A 17,747-nucleotide genomic window follows, 5' to 3' on the forward strand; every position below is an offset into this window, starting at 1 on the left:
CTGACAGAGACTCCTCTTCGGAGGACTGCCTTCCCCTCCGCCGTAGAGGCTTTCCTTCACCTCACAAGGGTGTTAGGAGGCGCCTCTTCGGCTCGTCTTCGCCGCAGTCCGCCGCAGAGGAACCTCGTCGCTGTTCACCTGCCCTTCCAGCTACATCCCTGGACCTGTACGCTGATCGTTCGCGATATCCTACTCCTGCCAGACCTGCTGACCTGCCGTCGCCCTTCCTAGCTGCCGACGCGAAGTGGGCGCCCACGCATCCTGTGATAAAGCAGGCCATGGTCCCTTCGGGGCAAAAGGGACTTGCTCACATTGTGGCAAAGTCCCTTAAGCGCCAGGTATCCCCTGCGAGCCAACGTTCTCCTGCGTGCCAGCGCTCCACAATTGCTGACCCGGAGACAACGCACCAGCGAGTACCTGTTCCTGAGACTTCGCGCCAGCGCTCACCTGCGCGCCAGCGCTCACCTGCGCGCCACCGCTCACCTGTGCGCCACCGCTCACCTGCGCGCCACCGCTCACCTGCGCGCCATCGATCTCCTGTACGCCAGCACTCTCCTGCTCGCCATTGCGCCTGTGTCCTGATGCGCGCCCACTATCTCCTGCTTGCCCACAATCTCCTACGCACCAGCGCTCGCCTGCGCATCAACGTTCTTCTGTGCGCCCACGATCTTCGAATCCGGGTGCAGGAGGGAAGATACCTTCTTCCCCTGCTGGCCAGCGATCTCCTACGCGCTAGCAGACACCGATGCGCCATCAGACCCCTCCGGCTCGCCAGCATTCTCCTATGCGCCATCGCTCGCCTGCGCGCCAACGCGCGCCCTCGCCCGCGCGCCATTGCTCGCCCGCGCATCATCGCTTGCCTGCCTGCGTGCCCATGCAAACCCTCGCCATTACCCCCCCGCGCAAACCAGATAAAATCCCATCGCGTGACCACCAGCGGGATTCCCAGTGCCATCCCACGCGCGAGGCTGCAGGACCGCGAGCGACCAGGTCATCTTCTTCACGTTCCCCCCCCGGCAAGCGCAGACCAGCGCGTTCGCCAGAGGGCGGGAGAACACCGGATAGGTCCAGGAACTTGCATTCTTCCCCTTCTTCTTTTCAGGAAGACCCTGTTGTGGTTTCTACTCCTAGGGATCGAATGATCCCCTTCCCTCCAGAGGTGGTCTCTGACAGCGCCGCTGTCAGTAAGCAGCCATTGTTTGGGTCCCTTGTCAGAGCTGTCGTGCAGGCCTTTAAGCCTGCCTTCTCTGAGTTGGGCCTCAAATCAGCGGCAGTTCCGACCCCCCTGAAGAGGAAGAGAGGAGTAGACGACGTGGTGACTTCCCCAAGGGTTAAGCTGGATCCTCGGAAGTCTTTGAGGAAGGCTCCCTCTCCCCCCCAAACTTTCTCTCCTTCCCCTTCGGACGAAGATTTCCCGTCCTCAGGGGATTCTCGTGAGGTGAGGTGTTCTTCCATCGCACCAATGGGAGAAACTTCACCTCGCATAGAGAAGTCTTCTTGGGTAGGGGTGGAGGAGAGCCTCCCGCCATCGCTGTTGGAGTCCTGTATCCCTCCCAGGAGGGAGTCGAAGGACTCTAAGACTGTCTCTAAGTCGTCCTCAAGGATGAGACCAGAGCCAGCCAAACCCGCGGAGAACGTCCATGAGTCCCCCCAAGAAGAACCTTTGGGGACAGGAGACTTTGCTGCCAGCCCTACACGAGGAGAGCTACAGGAGTCGGAACATGCGTTCTGGCAAGTTCTGACTCTGATGAGGAATCTCAACGGGTTCTCGGATCCTGAGATTCCCCCTCAAGAGGGCAAGGACACGGTCCTGGACCGAGTCTTCGGCACTCAAAAACCCCCTAAGGCCAGCGCGGCTTTGCCTTGGTCCCAAGGGGTCAAGAGTGCCAGAGATAAGGTTGAGGGCCAGCTCTCCGAGCTTGCCTCCTCCAGCCGTTCCAGCGCCGGCAACAAACTCCTCCCGCCTCCTCGTGTCCATCAGAGGAGGTACTTTGAGATCATGGAGGAGTCTTGTTTAGCTCTTCCGTTACACCACTCTGTGGAAGAGCTTACCAGGGGGTCCCTCTAGAGAGACTCTCCAACCGGCAAGTGTCTTTCTCGGCCTCGATCCTCAGTCAGGAGAAGGTAGCGAAGTGTGCCATGCAGGCAACTTCGTGGCTGGATATCTAGCTAGGGTCTCTCGGCATCCTGTTACGATCCGAGGACCTATCCAAGGAGAGTACCAGGAAGGCCTTGGAGATCTTCCTTCTATCAGGCACTAGTACCATCGAGTTTCTAACCCACCAAGTCTCGAACTTGTGGGCTAATTCCATCTTGAAGCTTGGAGATGCGGTGTCTGAAAGATTTCACGCGAAGGTCCCCAGCACCGAGGTCAGCAGGCTCAGACATTCCTCCATCTTGGGGAGGAATTTGTTTGAGCCTAAAGACGTGGAACAGGCAGCTGAGAGGTGGAGGAAGTCCAACCAGGACTCTCTCCTACATAGGGCTCTTACATCAAAGCCCTATAAACCTCAAGCGCCTCAACAACCTCGCCCGTCCAAGACAACGAAACCGGCAGTGGCAGCAAAGACAACGGTGTCGAAGCCCTTTCCTGTCAAAGACAGAAAAGACAAGAAATCCTCCAGGGGAGGGAAAATTCCTAGAGGGAGTGGCCGAGGCCACAAACGCTAGGATTGGCAGTCCCCCGGCATGTCCACCAGTGGGGGGATGCCTACAAAGTTGCGCGATCAGGTGGCAGCAACTCAGGGCCGATGCCTGGACGATTTCTGTAATCAGTCAAGGATATCGCATCCCGTTCACAACATCTCTACCTCCCCTCGACAGCGGATCCAGTGTTGTTGAGCTCCCTTGCCATGGGATTGGCAAGGGGGCAAGCCCTTTGAGCAGAATTCGAAACCATGTTGAAGAAGGGTGCTCTCCAGGAGGTCGTCGACGGGTCCCCAGTCTTCTTCAGTCGACTCTCTCTTGTAAGGAAGGCCTCTGGAGGCTGGAGACCAGTCATCGACCTCTCAGCCCTGAACAGGTTTGTCAAGCAGACCCCGTTCAGTATGGAGACGGCAGACACGGTCAGACTCGCAGTGAGACCCCAAGACTTCTTGTGTACACTGGACCTGAAGGACGCGTACTTCCAGATCCCAGTCCATCCGTCTTCAAGGAAGTACTTAAGATTCAGTCTAGACAACAAGATCTACCAGTTCAAGGTGCTGTGTTTCGGTCTCTCCACAGCACCGCAGGTTTTCACCAAAGTGTTCACCCTGATATCATCGTGGGCACACAGGATCGGCATCCGTCTCCTCTGTTATCTGGACGACTGGCTGATCCTAGCAGACTCGGAGTCGACCCTTCTTCGACACCGAGACAAGCTTCTATGACTTTGCCAAGATTTGGGGATCATGGTAAATCTCGAGAAGTCCTCTCTGCTTCCTACTCAAAGACTGGTATATCTAGGCATGATCTTAGACACCAATCTCCACAAAGCCTTCCCATCAGACGACAGGATAGCAAGGCTGAGGAGGGTCACAAGTCCTTTCCTCAGACGAGACGAATTCCCAGCCCAATCGTGGTTACGTCTCCTTGGTCACCTCTCATCCTTGGCCCGTCTAGTTCCCAATGGTCACCTCAGAATGAGATCTCTGCAATGGAGACTCAAGTCTCGGTGGAATCAAGGACACGATTCCCCAGACGTCATGGCCCCTTGTTCCTGCGGAACGGACGGACCTTCAGTGGTGGGTGACAGACGAGAACCTACGAAAGGGAGTGGATCTTCTCGTCCTCCCCCCCCGGATTTGATGCTGGTCTCGGATGCCTCAAAGAAATGGTGGGGGGGCCCACGTTCTGAACCACAGAACCTCAGGCCTGTGGTCAGAATCAGAAAAGTGCCTCCATATAAATCTGCTAGAAATGAAGGACGTATTCCTGGCCCTTCAACAGTTCCAACAATACCTGGCAGGTCACTCTGTGGTGGTGATGAGCGACAACACCACAGTAGTGCCTTACATCAACAAGCAGGGAGGCACCTTTTCGGAGCAGCTATCCCATCTTGCAGTAGAGATACTGAGATGGGCCGAAGTCCACTCGATTCCACTATCGGCTCGCTTCATTCCAGGTAAGAGGAATGTGCTCGCCGACAGTCTGAGCAGAGCGTCTCAGATAGTGAGTACGGAGTGGTCTTTGGATCGTCTAGTAGCCAACAAAGTCCTGACTTTGTGGGGTTCCCCGACTGTGGATCTGTTCGCTACAGCGTTGAACTTCAAGCTCCCACTGTACTGCTCCCCAGTCCCGGACCCCAAGGCACTCTGGCAAGATGCCTTCCAAAAACGGTGAGACAACATCGACGTTTATGCCTTTCCCCCATTCTGTCTGATGAGGAGGGTACTCAACAAGACCAGAATATCGGTCAATCTCTCGATGACCCTGATAGCTCCGCTATGGCATCATAGAGAACTCCCTCCACGACTCAAGCTACTCAAACAACCACATGCTAGCATCTTTCACAAGGCCGTAGCTTCGCTTCGGCTTCATGCCTGGAGACTATCCAGCATCTCTTCGCAGAGAGAGGATTTTCGCAGCAGGTTGCGGAAAGGATGTCTGGACACCTGCGAAGGTCATCCGCAGGGGTCTACCAGGCAAAGTGGAGAGTTTTCTGTGGTTGGTGTCGTGGAAGGGATATCTCTCCACTCGATGCCACTATTCCAGCAATAGCGGAGTTCTTCGTGTATTTGTGAGAAGAAATGCGCCTTTCAGTCTCGGCAGTGAAAGGCTATTGCTCAGCCTCGAGTCTTGCCTTCAGGCTCAAAGGAGTGGACATTTCTTCTTCACTCGAACTTTCTTTACTCATACGAAGTTATGAACTTACCTGCCCTCAGTTGGAAGTGAGACCTCCTCCATGGAACGTGGTTCGAGTTCTCAGGTCTCTGAAGAGACCTCCCTTCGAACCATTACGCCAGGTTTCAGATCGCCACCTGACTTGGAAGACTGTGTTCCTACTTGCGTTTGCTTTGGCCAAACGAGTTGGTGAACTGCATGGTCTCTCGTATGACATCGCCCATTCAAGGGGATGGGGGGAGGTAACGTTCAGATTCGTCCCTGAGTTTGTTGCTAAGACTCAGAATCCGGGAGTGCCAGACCCTCGGTTTGACCCTTTCCGGATTTCGAGTCTTCGTTCCGTAACAGATGACCCAGACCGTCTCCTACTGTGCCCAGTAAGAAGTCTGAGACTCTATCTTAAGAGAACAGCTGCAATCTGTCCTCAAGTGCAAGCATTATTTGTAAGCACTGGGAGGACAAAGAGGAGGGTCACCAAGAATACCATCTCAGCTTGGATTCGTAGGGTAATCCATCTGTCCCTGAATCCCGACCCTCCTCCGTCACGTCGCCCTAGAGCACATGATGTTAGGGGCCTAGCTACGTCCCTGGCCTTCAAAAATAACTACTCAGTGACGCAGTTTCTACAAGCAGGGGTGTGGAAGCGTCAGACAACCTTCACAGCCCACTACCTGCAAGACGAGACCCACAGGAGGCTCGATATGTTCTCTATCGGCCCTGTGGTGGCTGCACAGCAGCTGGTTTAAACCTCAGGCTCCTTAATGGACAAGTAGCAGAGGGTTGAAGGCATTGTTACCCGGTTTTAGTCTGCATGAATGAAAAGGTATGTCTGGCCCTTATTGTTCTCTTGGGGAAAGTAGCATCCTGGGTTTTATGCACAGCTGACCTCAAACCACTGCAGGTAAACCATGTTCCCTTGTGTTCCTAGTATTAAGCTAATACTGTCACGTCCCCATACCCTGACGAGGTGGTATTGGGAGAGTCCTAGCCTTAAGTTTCCATCTAAAGAACTTCAGGTCAACCTCCTAGGACGAGTCACACTTCATTCCTCCACACACAGCTTATGTAGGCCGCAGCCCTTGCAGAGCAAGGTGCTAGCGAGGTGCAGGGACTCCCTATCGTTGAGTGCTGACACTCAGATACTGAGTTCCCGGGCAAAAAGCCAAAAGCCATTAATGGTTGGGACTTACCACCCTACCTAAGGGTTGAATCACCCATATTAGATAGCGTGGTTTGTATTTTAGTTACGGAACAAATGACAAATTCGTAGGTAATTTGTATTTCTGGGTCGACCTGTGACGCCCGGTGAAAAGGGTCCTTCTTATCTCTTTTCTGATATAAATACTTCCAAATATACCAGAGAAAGTTAAAGCATGGAATGCAGAGGTTACTACCCTCGCGCGAGCACCCTAAGGGCGTCGTGTATAAAGAAAGGGCGTGTGAAAACCACTATTCACAGGTCGTCTTCCATTTAGATCATTCCTTCATCAGAAGGGGGAGCCGCTCTAACGGCACCAACCGAACCCACCTGATCCACTCAGCGACGCCTGCCTCGAGCGCCCTCTACACATCCTTCTGTTGGACTTGTACTAACGACGATTGCTTTGTTTTGTGTCTTGCCTTTTAGCTGTTTTTGTGGATTTCTTCATCATGGCTGAAGCTCTCCTTACTCCTGCACCAATGTTTAGTACCACAGATTGTTTTGACAGATTTTTCTAGTACCGGGCAAGTAGTGTTAAGTAATAGGAAGTGTTTTTTAATACGTTCGGCCTTGTGCCTTCCGTGGTCCACGCGGCCATTTTTATTGTGTACGCTCAGTGCGTTTTCTATTTGCTTTTCGTTGCCCTTTTGGTACTGTTATCTGTTAGGTTCATTAATCTTAAGTAATAATATTTTAATCTTATTTTAAGATTGTAGGCTCCATGCCTCTGTTTGAACCTTTATCTTTTGTGTGGTACTTATTAGTCGTTTACAAGTCCGTTCTGTTAACGAAAAATAGCGTTCAGGGGTTTCATTACAGTTTAGTATCGCCGATTCGGTAGGTCTTTTATTATTATCATTTGACTGTATTCCCCTGTCGCTATTCTTCTTTAGTCTTTTATTGTTATTTTCGGACAGATGTGCTTTATTTGTGAGGTTCGTGCTTGTTAGATTGACCGTCGTAACCGACGAGTCCGAGAGAATGGGATTCCAGTTTTCTTTCTTATAGACTCGGGAGCCAGTTCTCTCTGTCTCACTTAGGGATGACTATGTTATAGACGTGATTGTTTTAAGATTACGACGATGTTTCTTGGCTTATACTCAGTGTTCGATCCGTTTCATGTTAGAGTCGCTTTAGGTATCGGCCTGCCTTGCGCGGCCTTATGTCCCCCCCCCCCCATCCCCCCTCTGGAATAAGCTGCCCCCATCATTGAGAGTATCAGGGCGGCCCTTCCGGTAGAAGAGGAACACCTGCTCTCAGGAGACATCTCATCCCTGGACAGTCACACCGAACCAATGGAGGAGCAGGTGAGTGGTGTGGATATGACAGAAACCTTTCTTTCCCCTACTCCTTCCTCCTCTTCCTCTTTCCACGGCTTTGACAAACCTCAGGCTTCTCCTTGGGAAGGTTCCGTCTCGGTCTGTCCCAAGGTGAAGCCTATTCGTAAGATTAAACCCAAAAGCAATACTTCAGGTTCGCCACAGTCTATATCTCCGGTCCCAGGACCTTCCTCATCCCCTGACGTTCCAATGCTTTCACGCACCCCTCCTCGTCCTAAAGGACAGAAGGGTAAGTCCGCTAAGTCCAAGGCTTCCGCTGTAGGTAGCTCCTCGGATGTCCAAGAAACCTTGGAATTCATTCAAGATATGGTGGAGTCGAAGCTGCAAAGGCACTCTGGGGTCATATCAGAGCTAAAGGACATGGTGGCTAGCCTCATAAGAGACAAGTCTCACCCTGATCCGTCCCCAGTTTCTGATGCATCGAAGCTTCCACCCTTCGATAAGAATAACCCTTGGAGGTTCGCGAAGCATACCCCTTATTTGGATGGTACGCTTACGATTGAAGGGTTGGGGACCCGCCCTCTAGACGATCTGGAGTTCTTCCCTCCGGACCCCCAGTTCCCCTTCAATGACTTTGTTCGTTTACGTGAGCACGCTTTAGTACGGATGGACAAGGTCCCAAAGGAGACGATAATATTCCCGAAAGAGCAGGCCCAAGCTGTCTGGGCCCGTACTCTGGCGGAATGGGGTTGTACTAATTCTAAGTTAACCCCCCACAAAGGAGCGTATACAATCTTTATCACTCCTCCGTCCATCCCGTGTCCGCTTACTGACAAGATCGCGGAATTGACTATTCAGTCAGTTAAGGACGGCATCCCCATGCCGACCCTTAAGGAAACGGATCCCACCTCTCTCCTCGTTCCTGGCACCTCGGCGCTCTGGAACGAAGCTGCTTCTACGTTTACGGTGGGTAAATTAGACCCTAACTGCGCTTCCTCTCTCTTCTCGGAAAGACTCCCTAAGATCCCAGACCACTTATTGAAAATAGAGTTCGAGACGAGAAACCGGCTGGTGAGAACTCTCAACTCTGTAGTTTCATCAGAGCTGATAGCTTCCTTATACAGCGACGAGCCACTCTTTCGAGTGCAGGCAAAGAACCTCCTGCAGTCGTTCCAGTCGGACCTACATGACTTCTGGACTGCGAAAACTAATTGTCGGAAGCATGTTCTCGCAGAAGCCTCTATTCGGCATGAACCCAACAGACTCATCGCCGCCTCCTGTTGGGGTAAAACCCTGTTCCCCCAGGAAGAAGTCGATAAGGTCCTCCAGGACGCAGCGAGGGCTAATCAGAACCTTCAGGTTGGATGGGGCCTCTCAAATAAGCGTAAATTTGAGAACATGCCTCGTCAACCCTTCCCAAAGAAAAAACGAAGGTCCTATGTTCCTTACAAGACGGGTAGAGGCCAACTCCTTCATTCCGCAGGCCCTCACTCCTCAACTGCCTCTACGGCTAAAGCCGCCCCTCCTCAACAGATTGTCTTCCTCCCGGCTCCTCAAGGTTCCCAACCGACTTCGGCTACTTCTTGGATGACCTCCCCTGCCTTCAATCAGGCGTACGAGACCTCGGGTTCCTTTCGAGGATACCCTAGAGGCGGCACCAGGGTTAGAGGTCAGTTCCGCCAGCGAGGCGGACGTAGAGCCAGAGGTTCCCGAGGAGGACGTGGGGCTAAGTTCAACCCCACGCAATGATGCGAATCCGGTAGGGGGGAGACTGTACCAGTTTCGGGACCAGCGGACCTTCAGTCCTTGGGCCCACAGTATAGTCTCAAAAGGCCTGGGCTGGAAATGGGCACTAGGTTCTCCACCTCCGATAGTGTCCTTCTTCCAGAAGCCCACTCCCATCCTAGAGGAGTACACCAAGGACCTCTTGAAGAAAAAGGCAATGAAGAGGGTACGGTCACTGAAATTTCAAGGCCGTCTGTTCACGGTTCCCAAAAAGAATTCATCGGCGTTGAGAGTGGTCCTGGACCTGTCCAAACTGAATTCTTACATTCTTTGCAACAGGTTCCGCATGCTGACTATCTCTCAGGTACGGACCTTACTTCCCCTTGGGGCCGTCACCACCTCTATCGATCTTACAGACGCCTATTATCACGTCCCAGTAGCAAGAAACTTCTCTCCTTACCTCAGCTTCCGCCCAGGCAAGAAATCTTATGCGTTCAAAGTGATGCCGTTTGGCCTCAGCATTGCTCCCAAGATATTTACAAAGCTAGGGGAGACGGTGCTAGAACAGCTCAGGAGCCAAGGGATCATGGTGATCGCTTATCTGGACGACTGGCTCATCTGGGCATGGACGATTCAAGACTGCCACAAGGCTACAACCAAAGTGGTTCAGTTTCTGCACAAGGTAGGATTCCAAGTCAACTTACAGAAATCTCGCCTACAACCAGCAAGCAAATTTGAATGGCTAGGCATCAGATGGGACCTCACAAGTCACGAACTATCTCTTCCTCCCAAAAAGGTCAAGGAGGTAGCTTCGAAGACAAGACACTTCATCAAGAACAAACATATTTCACGAAGAGTCTTAGAAAGAGTTCTAGGCTTACTCCAATTCGCTTCAGTGACAGACCTCTTATTGAAGGCCAAACTCAAAGACATCAACCGAGTTTGGAGAAAGAGAGCTACAACCCGATTACGAGACAAGATATCGAAGATCCCCTCAGTCTTAGTTCGTCGACTCCGACCATGGTCAAAACCGGAGAACCTCTCCAAATCGGTTCCTCTGCAATTCCCTCCTCCACGTGTGACGATTCACACAGACGCGTCTCTCAGTGGTTTTTTTTTGGGGGGGGGGGCTATTACCAACACCAGATGTTTCAGGGCTCTTGGTCCCCTACGATGAAACAGTTCCACATAAACGTGTTGGAGGCCATGGCAGTGGTACTGACCTTTAAACGACTATCCCCTCCACGCTCCACTCACATCAGGATAGTCTCCGACAGCACGGCGGTAGTTCACTGCATAAACAGAGGCGGATCAAAATCTCCCAATCTCAATCAAGTCCTGGTCACAATCTTTACATTGGCAAACGAAAAGAACTGGTTCTTGTCAGCCACTCACCTCGCAGGATTCCAGAACGTGATAGCGGACTCACTATCCAGGACAAAACCACTAGAATCAGAATGGTCCCTAGACACGAATTCATTCCGGTGGATCTCCAGACTGGTTCCAGGTCTCCAGGTAGACTTGTTCGCGACACAGCTCAACCACAAACTTCCCTGTTACGTGGCCCCGAACCTGGACCCTCAGGCTTGTGCTATGGACGCACTAACCCTGGATTGGAACCGTTGGAGGAAGATTTACCTATTCCCTCCGGTGAATCTTCTGATGAAAGTTTTACCGAAGCTACGCTCCTTCCACGGAAAGGTGGCTTCGGTAGCACCTCAGTGGCCGAAAAGTAGCTGGTTTCCTCTCCTCCTAGAGTTGAAACTTCGCCTGTTCTGGATCCCATTTCCCAAGCTGACCAATGTGGTCCAAACACAGATTGTGTCAGATTCCTCAAGGATAGCGCAAACCCTTACTTTGTAGATTTCATGAAGTTTGCAGCCCATAAGGATGCAAATATTGACCCGGAGAATGTCCTCTATATTAAATCGGACAAGAGAGACTCCACGATTAGGCAGTATGATTCGGCAGTTAAGAAGCTAGCAGAATTTCTAAAAACTTCAGATGAAACTCGAATGACCCCGAACCTGGCCATTTCGTTCTTTCGGTCCCTTTTTGACAAGGGCCTCGCAGCTAGTATTATAACCACAATCAAATCAGCTTTGAAAAAGATCTTCTATGTGGGTTTCAACATTAACCTCGCAGATTCCTATTTTTCATCCATTCCAAAAGCCTGTGCTAGGCTTCGACCTTTTGTTCGTCCACAAAAGGTCTCGTGGTTTCTGAACGACGTCCTCAAGCTCGCGTCAGACGCTGTTAACGAATCCTGCTCTTACATATCGCTTCTTAGGAAGACCTTATTTCTCACGGCCATGGCCTCAGGTGCTAGAATTTCGGAATTAGCAGCTCTCTCCCGTAATCCTGAAAATCTAGATTTCCTCCCGTCAGGAGAAGTTCTACTCTCTCCAGATAGAGCTTTCTTAGCCAAAAATGAGGACCCACAAAATAGGTGGTCCCCTTGGAAAATTATTCCGCTTCCCCAAGATGCTTCTTTGTGTCCTGTCGCTACACTTCGGTCCTTTTTAACGAGGACTGCATCACGCTCATCTGGCCCCTTGTTTGTCAGGGAACAAGGGGGTACTATTTCCATCCAAGGCATCAGACAGCAAATCCTTTATTTTATCAAACAAGCTAACCCGGAATCTTTTCCACATGCACATGATATCCGGGCGGTAGCTACCTCCATTAATTACTTTCAGAATATGGATTTTGATGACCTTAAGAAGTACACGGGTTGGAAATCCCCGATGGTTTTCAAACGCCACTATTTGAAGAACTTGCAGGCCCTTAAGTTTCCTACTATTGCAGCTGAGAGTGTCATCTCCCCCGATTAATTTCTTGCCTTTCTTCTTTTCGTCCTCCTCTCGACCTTCTCCCTCCCCCCTGCCACTCCCACCGCGTTGCCTCTCACCATGGTCGGTGTTTTTGCCTCATTGCTATGTTATGTCGGTGGATTAGCCCACTTATTTTATGTCATGTTGACTTACTCATGTTGGTAGCTTTTAATTTTGGATTGTATATAATTTTTGGTATCCTAGGGTATTGTACACTTTACCTTGTCTTTGTACCCATTTTATTATGATTTGCCTCATGCCATTTTTTATTCCATTGCTACCTATGTTTTTGGTTGGTCTAATATGACGTTCTGGAGTTATGTACATTTACTTTACTTGTGCCTACATGGCATTGTTTAGTTATTAAGGAATTGTTATTTTGTATGGGACAGTATGTTAATTATTATACTTAACCTCCGGTATATGTTTTTACTTTACCTTTATTTTGATGAGATTTTGATGTTTATGTCTGTCGCATTTCGTGCCTTATTATAGTAATCTCCAGTTATACTTAACGTTTTTTTACTTTAACTTGTTGATATGTGGGCTTGGAAGGCATTCTCTGGTACATTTTCACTGGGCGTCACAGGTCGACCCAGAAAAGGGATTTTGACGAAGGAAAAATCTATTTCTGGGGAGATACCTGTGACGCCCGGTGAAACCCTTCCCTGGTTTTTTCCCCGTCCCTTTCCTTTCCAAGCCATCTCATGTAGAAGGATGTGTAGAGGGCGCTCGAGGCAGGCGTCACTGAGTGGATCAGGTGGGTTCGGTTGGTGCCGTTAGAGCGGCTCCCCCTTCTGATGAAGGATTGATCTAAATGGAAGATGACCTGTGAATAGTGGTTTTCACACGCCCTTTCTTTATACACGATGCCCTTAGGGTGCTCGCGCGAGGGTAGTACCCTCTGCATTCCATGGTTTAACTTTCTCTGGTATATGTGGAAGTATTTACATCAGAAAAGAGATAAGAAGGACCCTTTTCACCGGGCGTCACAGGTATCTCCCCAGAAATAGATTTTTCCTTTGTCAAAATCCCTTTTTTCCCAACTATACAAACCTTAGCTATTAAATCAAACTTGCCTGCCAGCCCTGTCCCCCGTGAAGTCCTACCTCAAAGCAAAGTGAGCTCAGCACAGGTGTGTTTGGGGGGGGGGGGGGTGTTTAGTAAGCTACCCCTCCCTACCCCCTTGCTAACTAGCGGTGGGGTAGTAAACCCTCGTTAAAATTCTAATGGCTCGTCATTTCAGCTACGCTGAAAGTAATTACCCATATTAAATAGCTAAGGTTTGTATAGTTAGGAAAAATACAAATTACCTACGAATTTGTTATATTTCTCCTTCGAAGATTTCTTCGAAAGGAGAAAAACCCAAGACCTTGTCTTCTTCTTCCCGACCTTCCTCCAAAGCTTCTGCTCATTTGGTCTCTTTTGGGAGACCATCGAGTATCAGCGTAGACCCTTTAATTTACGGCAAACCCCGGTCCTCGAGAGATGGTGTTGCTTTCCCTAGTGAAGCAGCCCCACCTCTCCCCCCGGGTGAGGCCTTGTCTCTGTCTCCTTTTGTACAGGTGTGGTCGTCCTTGGGGCTTCCGGTTCCGTCATCCAGGGACTCCTTGCTGCGCTTCACCATCTGTGTCACTACTGCGTAGCCATCGTCGACTTCGGAGTTAGATACTTTGTAATGGGTTGACGTTGTAGTGTCTGAGGCGTCTTCTTTGGCCGCTGCCGATGCTCCTGCACCTTCAGACTCTCCAACTGTTGCTGCTGACTCTGTTCCCCTGTTCCTGTTCATCCTTCAACAGGGGAACTTTTTCTTAAGTCTCTCCTGCGAGTGTTTCTCCTCCTCCGGGAAGTTCACTCATAGAGACTCCTCTGCGGAGGACTGCTGCATTCAAAGGTCAGCTTGTTGATCCCCTGGTCCCTAGAGGGCGTTTCTGATGCAGAGCTAGCCCTCCGCTTCGCATTAGAGGTGGCCCTTCACCATCGGTGAAAAGATGCCTCTTCGGCTCTTCAGCCTCATACTTGCAGTTGTCTCCTGCAGAGGAGCTCTGCTTTAGTCATCTTCTGGCCCTCGACCTTTGCCTGTTTCTGGACCTTCTCCTGATGAGGCTGTAGTGGATTGCGGACTCTGGCCAGACGTAGCACGCAGACTGCCTATTGTCCGAACGCTGACCACACTTCAACGTTTCACTACACAAAGAGAAACTGTAGAATACCCAGAAATCTGAGTAAAAGGAAAACAATCAAGGATGAACTGAGCACTGAGCACCATCCCATAATCTTATACAGGGCAAGGGAACCCAGCTAGAACCTTACTTCCCTTTTATCTTCTCTTGCTTTGAATTTGCTGAATAAACTCGTAGTATGACCGCAGATTTAATTCTGGAAAAAATCAGCACAGGTTACAAATAGCTTGAATCTTAGGGTAGATTTTTGAAAAATTATCAGACAAATATAATTGGTGGCTGAGAAGGGGACATTTACAGGGTAAGGAAACACAGTTTATAAGATAAAAGGAATAAAAAGTTTATTTTGTTCCCGAGTGAAAAAAATACAATACTGTAATATGCTAAGTCAGGTTATTTTCAAGCTATTTAGAGTGAAATTAATCGACAAACATATTCAAGATACAAAGCTGAATGAACACCTATGGTACAATTAATTCCACAGTTTTAAATATAAAACTTACCCGCTGGTTATATAAAGAGCTGAAGTCCCCTGTCGCCCTGGCAGAAATTCAAAATCTCGCGCTATCGAAGATACGGCAGGTGTATACCCGCACCCTAGCGGTAGTTCAGGTGGAACAACAACACACCTTCAGTTCTTCTTCTGCCCGCCTAGCTGGCTGTCATATTGAAGTTCACTCTCGTGGTTTTACTCTTTTGGGAAGTCATTTGGTGATATACAACGTTCTTTTCTGAGTTTAAGCTATCGTTAATTGTTTTCTCTTTATTCTAATCTTGAAATCTATTTGTTTGAGGTTATCTTTATTAATATTTCCCTTATATTTTGCTCGTCGGTCTTTCACATAACCATTCAAAATGGCCAACTCCTCCCCTGCTTTACGTAGGAGTGTTAGTGATGGGTGTCGTACTCGACTTCCTAAAGGATCTATTGATCCTCATAATATTTGTGTGAAATGTTGGGGTAAATTTTGTTCATTTGATGATAGATGTAATGAGTGTCTTTCTTTAACGGATGATGATTTTGTAACATGTGAACGTTATGTTAGGAGACTAGAGAGGGATAGAGTTAGGCGTAGTTCTTCACGATCTGTGGATAGAGCCTTACCTAATGTTAATGTTCCTAATCCTATTCCTTCCCCCGTGGTGTTAGATCAGGAACCTACTATGAAAGACATGTTTACCGCTATTTTGACTCTTGGTGAGAAAGTAGAGTCCTTAGCGGCAGATAGAAATACGATTTTTTCTGAGTTAAAGGTACTGAAAAACCGTGATTCTGTCGGAACTGTGGAAAGTGTTTCGGTGTCTGAAGTTAGTGTACCGAAAAGTCGTGAATCTCTCGGTAATGTGAAAAGTGTTTCTAATGTGTTTAGTGTTGTGGAGGGTGCGTCTGCACGATCTTGTCATTCACCTAGCCTAAGACCTCTTTCGAGCTCTCGAACCCATGGGAGAAGTAATGTCGAACGGCTTAAGGGAACGAGAAGCGTTATCAATCGTGCAGACGTCCCCTCGAACGTTCCTGTTGCCGTAACTCAGGCCGTTCACCCTCATCGTAGGAAAGATAAGGTTCATGCGTTATCCCCGTCTTCCGATGAAGGGTCGGGTAGTGAGATCTGGCGGCGCGCGTCAAGACTGCTTAAACGAACGCATGAAGTTAGTCAGCGTCAGGAATCGCCTGTGCGTCCAGGATGTAGTTCGTGGGGCTCACCGGAACGTTTCCGTTCTCCCATCGCTTGCACTCCGGCTAAGCGTCCAGATCACCGTATTCGTGTTTATAAGATTCCTTCCGATTCAGACCTTGTTACGATTCATGATCCTTCTCTTCCTTCAGATTGGCTTTCTTCTCCCGAAATACGTGGTGACGTTGGAACGAATATTCCTTTAAGGAATTCTGTAGATCCTAATTGGTCTATGCTTGTGACTATGAAAGAACAACTCTCGTCGTTTATGGATTCTTTTCAACCAGGTGTTGGCAGTATGTCTGGGCGTTAGGCGTCAGACCAGTTATCGCACAGGCGATCGATGGTCTCTGGTGCTGACGAGTTATCGCTTAGGCGGTCTCCCATTCATAGTGTTCAACACCAGGTTGATTTTGATGAGTCACGTCAGAGAAGTTTGGTTGAACGGTTTTCGTCTTCTGGTCGTGAGGAAGAACATCGGCGTCGACAAGTGGACGTGACGCGTCAACGTTTTGAAGTAGTGGATCGCCCGCGTCAACATCCAGTGGTCGCTTCGCGTCAAAACATCGATTCTCAGCGTCAACATCTTGACAGCTTTGATCGTTCGCGTCAATAGTTTTCGGACTCTACGCGTCCACTCAGCGATCTTCGGCAGTTGCCTTCTGAGTCCAAGCGTCAATCTGGTCAACAGCAGTCGGACTCTAAGCGGTCTCGGCAGTTGTTAGTTGACAAAGAACGTCTACCCATCCATGTTTCACGTCAATCAACTTCGACCTCTCCCCGTCAGTTGGATGCAGATATTGACTTTGACAGGCAATCTCATCCAGATTTTGTTCCTTCAGTTCAGGCTGCAGTAGTTGCTGCACTGCCAGAAGACGAATTTGTGGAAAAGTCGGATGTGGACGAGCCTATAGAGGAAGTTTCTGAGAATGAGGAAGAGAAGCATTATCAACATGCTGTTGATCTTCGTAAGTTTATGTTGATTCTTACTGGAATTTTTCCGGATCAGTTTACTCCTGTGGCCCCTCGTTCTCTGCCTTCTGAGTTCATCTTAGGTAAAGCAACCAAAGTTTCAGTTTATACCAAGATGGTTCTTTCTCGGTCCTCTAAACGGGCCTTGAAATTAATGGGTTCCTGGTTGGACTCTAAGAAATCTTTTGGCAAAACGGACTTTACCTTTCCACCCGTAAGGTTAGCTTCTAAATCTAGTGCGTGGTACGAGACTGGTGAAGTGTTGGGCTTGAGTTTTCCTTCGTCTGCCCAAGGGGATTTCTCAAGTTTAGTGGATGCGTCTCGTCGTCTTGCCTTAAGGAAAACGAAGATTTGGTGGTCTATTCCAGAGTTCGATCATTTGCTTAAGGGTCTTTTCAGGGCCTTCGAGGTGTTTAATTTCTTGAGTAAGAGGGTCTCAGATATGAAGGACACGGACACTAGAGGACTGGTTCATTTGATGTCCTGCTTGGAAAAAGGTGTGAGGGATGGCTCCAACGAGTTAGCTGCCTTGTTCACGGCTGGAATCCTCAAGAAAAGGGCCACAATGTGCTCTTTTCTCTCTGCAGGAGTGTCTCCCTACCAGAAAACGGGCCTTCTTTTCGCTCCTTTGGCTAATACCTTATTTCTGCAAGAGTTGGTAGGCGAAGTTGCCACTGCTCTCACGCAGAAGGCCACGCATGACTTAGTAACCAATACGACAAGAAAAGTTTTGCCTTCAACGCTTTCCTCTTGTAAGCCTAAGGAATCCTCTTCTGGTTTTTGACCTTCTCAGTCCTTTCGTGGGAAATCCTCTGGAAGGGGCTCTTTCAAACCAGAAGGAAGGAAACCTAGAGGCAGAGGAGGCAAGTCCGGCCGAGGTAAAGTCTGATTGCCCTTTCCTTCAGACAGCAGTGGGTGCCAGGTTGACTCACTTCTGGTCCGTCCAAGTGTTAAAGGAGGGTTACAAGATCCCCTTCCTGGCAAATCCTCCTTTAGTCACAGATCCGGTGGATCTTTCGCCCAAATACAGAGAGGGTCCGAAGAAGCAAGCC

The 17,747-nt window shown here is 49.5% G+C and overlaps 1 protein-coding gene across 2 annotated transcripts in view; it reads left to right on the forward strand.

The window, feature by feature from the left end:
• LOC137625988 (dynein heavy chain, cytoplasmic-like) overlaps window positions 1–17,747 on the forward strand; it is a 770,344-nt gene that overhangs the window by 137,780 nt on the left and 614,817 nt on the right. The gene's annotated exons all lie outside the window — the stretch shown is intronic.

This window comes from Palaemon carinicauda, chromosome 33 (genome assembly GCF_036898095.1).
Source record: "Palaemon carinicauda isolate YSFRI2023 chromosome 33, ASM3689809v2, whole genome shotgun sequence".
NCBI lineage: Eukaryota > Metazoa > Arthropoda > Malacostraca > Decapoda > Palaemonidae > Palaemon > Palaemon carinicauda.